The sequence below is a fragment of the Pygoscelis adeliae genome, unplaced genomic scaffold (assembly GCF_000699105.1).
Source record: "Pygoscelis adeliae isolate BGI_AS28 unplaced genomic scaffold, ASM69910v1 Scaffold166, whole genome shotgun sequence".
Lineage (NCBI taxonomy): Eukaryota > Metazoa > Chordata > Aves > Sphenisciformes > Spheniscidae > Pygoscelis > Pygoscelis adeliae.
Window position 1 is genome coordinate 412,391 of NW_008825156.1, and position 4,893 is coordinate 417,283.

A 4,893-nucleotide genomic window follows, 5' to 3' on the forward strand; every position below is an offset into this window, starting at 1 on the left:
ACTCCAACATCACCCACTACTCCCTCCACCCTCCCCCAGCGAGGAATGACAACCACTGCTGGCACCACGGTTCTCCCCAGTACCATTACCCCTCCAACAGAAGGCACGACCATCATCACAACCATTAGCAGGGCCAGCACCACCAAGACCTCTCCCCCTCCAACACAAGGCACAACCACCATCACACCAACTCCAACAGTGCCCACCTCAGCATCCACCACCCCTGGCAGCACCTCCAAGAATACAAGCAGCTGCCAGCAGTACTGTGCCTGGACACAGTGGTTTGACTTGGATACCCCTAGCCCAGGTATCCAAAATGGAGACGTAGAGACATTTGCAAAAATCCGAGCCGCTGGGTATCCACTCTGCGACAAGCCACAAGACATCAAGTGCCGTGCTATACTTTACCCTTCTAGGAGTCTGGACAAACTGGGACAGAAATTTGAGTGCAGCCTTGACACTGGGCTTGTGTGCAGAAATGAGGATCAGATCACAAAGTACCAAATGTGCTTCGACTACGAGGTCAAGGTGCTGTGCTGTGACCATAAACACTGCCAGACATCACCACCCCCAGGCACCACTGCAGGCTCCTCCACCACAGCTTCTCCTACAGAAACCTCCACTGTAGCAACCTGGACTCCAACATCGCCCACTACTGCCTCCACCCACACCCAGTCAACAATGACGACCACTGCTGGCACCACTGTTCTCCTCAGTACCACTGCCCCGCCAACACAAGGCACGACTATCATCACACCCACACCAACAGTGCCCACCTCAGCCAGTACCACTGCCAGCACCTCCAGGACCACCACAGGAAGCACCACAACATCCACAGCTACATCTGCTCCAGCACAAACTTCCACTGTGGCAACCCAGACTCCAGCATCACCCACTACTGCCTCCACCCTCCCCCAGCCAGGAATTACAATCACCATAGGTGGTACAGATATTCTTCCAACGTCTGTTTCTTCTACTGGACAAAGTACTGCCACCACTGTTTTTCCCACAAATTTCACTACCACAAGTAGCCCAGGTATGTCACTGTCTACCCCTGGAAATGTTACAAACAGCTATTTCAGTAGAACAACATTGGTATCCTTGTATTCTGTGACTTCTTCCACTATCATCCCTATTTCTTCCAACACATAAACCACTTTTTCACGTATCTGTCCCTCTGCTACTAGTATCTGTGTTAGACGAGGGTGTGAGTGAATTCCATTGCTTATATTACTTATCCTGAGCTCAAGGGAGACAGGGGTGGCTTTGAAATTTTTGAAAACATTGGAGCTAAATGTCATAAGATTTGCCAAATCCCAGATCATATTCAGCACACAGGTAAAAGATTTCCACAATCTCCACTTAGCAGTAGGTCAAATAGTTGAATGCAACAGAAATGTTGGTTTGATTTGCCGGAATGTTGAACAGTCCTCTCCAATATGTTAAAATTATGAGATCAAAAACCTGTGCTGCAAACTAAAGTATGTCTTGTGCTCAACAGTAGCTACAACTGGTACATCACAATCAAGTCATGTTACAACAAGCACTTCTGCAATCTTCAGTTCTTCCCCCAGCACACCTGTCACAACAGAAGCAAGTACATATGTTACATCAAGCAGAACAACTCCATGTTTTTGTTACGTGTTTGGTAATTTTTTTTCTCCTGGTAAGTGTCTTATTTTATCATTATAAAATTTTTCATAAGCAATATAAACCCTTAATACTCTATTCAATTAAAATTAACCACCCAAAATTATCTAAACATAGAACTTTTTATACACAAATACACTTTATATTCTCACAAAATTTTCTTGGTTTTTTTCCCTAAGTATTTTCATTGGTCTTTTAATTTCTCCTCCAATTTTTCTCTACAGGGGAAGTGGTATACAACAGAACAGATAGGGCTGGCTGTAATTTTTATGCACTTTGCAGCAACGAATGCGAAATTGACCCATTTCAGGGGCCATGTCCTTCGACAACTCCTTTCACTTCAGTCACCTCAGAAACTACAACACAAGCCGCCTCATCCACAGAACGTGTATTTTCTTCTGTCTCACCAACCCCAGCAACATCCCTCACAACTTCAGTAGAAATAAGCTGTACTGATGTCAGTCCTCCACGAAAGGTGGTTCCCCTCATGATTTTCTAATATATCATCATTGCAAAACCAGCCCAATTTCTGTCCTCTAATAACTAATTCAAATCAACTTATATGTATTTCAGTAACAAAGTTGGTCATGATACAAATGACCTGATAGCACACAATTCTTCAACCTGGTATTACCAGGCTTTTAAGTTATCTGGAGGCAGAAAAGCTCATTAATACCATGGCAGAGGCTTTTTTTAATAAAAGACATTTAAATGTCATATAAATAAGTAGACCAGCTATGAAAGTCTTAAAAACTCATTCCTTCTACACAGAAGAAAATTCTGTGATTGCTTTCAACTTGCCTGCTTTTAAGGCTTGAAATCATATGCTAAGAAAACTCTAATCTGAACTCCCTACCAATTTTGAGAGTCTATCTCAAGGTGACCCAGAACAACTAGGGTGAGAGAGCACTTAAGAATAAATCATTTATGTATTTTCAGCCTGGAGAGAACTGGATAAGTGAATGCCGGAAGTGTGTCTGTGACCCCCTCACTACTACCGTACAGTGCGAGCCGCTCCTATGCCAAACAGTTCCAACACCAGCCTGTGACCTAGGATTTTTTCCCATGTCTGTACCAAAACCAAAAGACCCGTGTTGTCCTGAATTTGAATGCAGTAAGTATTAAACATACATATATACACAGCAGGCTACACACTCCGGTAAATTACATTTGCACTTCTGTTAAGTTCTTCATGTATCACAAAACCAGCAATACTTTCCTTAAATTATTCTGGCTCAGTGAAAACACATCAATTTTTGGCTAAATGTGCATTAGAAGTTTATTTAAAAATGAAATGTTATTTTCAGTGAAGTTTGCTGAGAGAATTGGAATGGGTGGGAGAGCAGGATAATACTTTGAACCTTCAAGTGGTCTGTGTAGCACAACTATCTCTGTATCTGTAATCATAAAAGTTATTAATGCATTTTATTTAATGTTATTAATGTGACATTGGAACACATAATTATCCTACTGTAGCTAAACTACGATGCATAAATATAAGAATAAGCCAGCAGAAAGCTTAACAGTTAACTACAAAAACAAGTAGCATGAAGCAATAATACAGAGCGAATTGTAATCAGTAACTGAATTGTCAATGTATGAAAAATAATAATTATATTTACACTGTTGTTGAATGCTCATGAAAATTTAAAAATCCAAGTTATGTATGATTATTTATATACATGTATTTTTATACACATATATTTATACAAAATAATAAAAAGAAAAAGGTAGCCCTAAATTAAGCCCGAAACAGGAAGATGAAAACAAAGGAGCAGCCAAGTTTGAAGTAGTTCTGTGAAAGACATGAATGGGATCTGCCATGTTGTCAAATTATTTATATGACCGCAGTAAGAATACCTTTTTTCCACTCAGAGTCAATCTTCCATCCAAGTCATGTTCTGAGAGGTCATAAGGAATCAATAACAAAGGCACCTTTGAAGGTTACTGGACTTCTAGGGTTCAAAGAGAAAACAACTAATTTAATTTGAAGTGAACCTGATATCGAAAGGGCAAAAAAGGGATTTTTCATGTATAGCTCGAGTTTGAAACCATTCTTCCTCAACTCTTATAGCTAATTTCAAAGGTGAAACTTTACTTAAACATCCAGCTATACTAAATATGAGGTCTAAGCACATAGGGGGGATTGAATTCAAGTTTTCCATAATCTCTGTGTTACTAACAAGCCTTGATAAAATCTTGACTTCTCAGGAAGTCTCACAATTTGAGTTTACTCCTGAATTTTTTTTATTGTTTTTCAGAACCAATGCCTGGCATCTGTGTGATTAATGGTACAGTGTACACGGTGAGAATGTTATAGTGCTGTATTGCTCGAAGTGAAACATACACCCTTTCTACCAAAATAAGCCTTTGAGAAAGTTCTTTTCCCAGTACATGTTGTTTTATCTCTAGCTCTTAACTGGAAAGTTCTTTTTTCTAATGTCAAAATCAAAGTTGTCACAGAATTGTTATTCAACATGTAGCATAAAACAAGAGCATACCATTTTTAGTGCTGTACTTCTTTTTAAGCTCTCTCCCACTTCTGGAATTAATGAATTTTCCAAATGAGCTGATGAATAGCCCAAACTCCATCATTCTTTGAAATAAGCCCAGAGAACATTCAAAAATAAAGCTAGGATTTTTGCTTTAACTGATACCTAAATCTTTTGCTAAAATTGATACTTAGGTCATTTAGTCAAAATCTAAACATTAGCACTGGAACCTTTTGGGGATACGTTTCAGAAAGACTAAAATCCATGTGTAAATTTGTATCTTTGTTTATGTATCTGCATACGTATCCAATTATTTTAATCTCCATTTGTAAATTATAATCGTTTTATAACCATTGAACATGACTTACAGGGGAAAAAAAATTCTCAAATGGAGCATTGAAAAGCTGGTAAAATAATGAGGCAGTACAAACCACTCTTACCTGCATTTTATTAATTTACTTTTCTCTTTTATATTGCTTCATTTAGTTTCCTCCTAATATGTGTTTTCTTGCAAGGCATAAAGCCAAACAACTTTATTATACTCGAAGAGAGTTGAACAACTCAGTCGCACTTGCATTTCAACAACTTTAATGGTTCTCAGCAATGCTTTTAACTCTGCCTATATATTATATAGAAACTGTTTCCATTTGATTTTTTTTTTCTGTCTCCTAGCTTGGAATGTCAGCAGTAATCAATTCATGTAAGAAATGTACCTGCAGTTCTGAGAAAGATCCAGTGACTGAGGCAAATA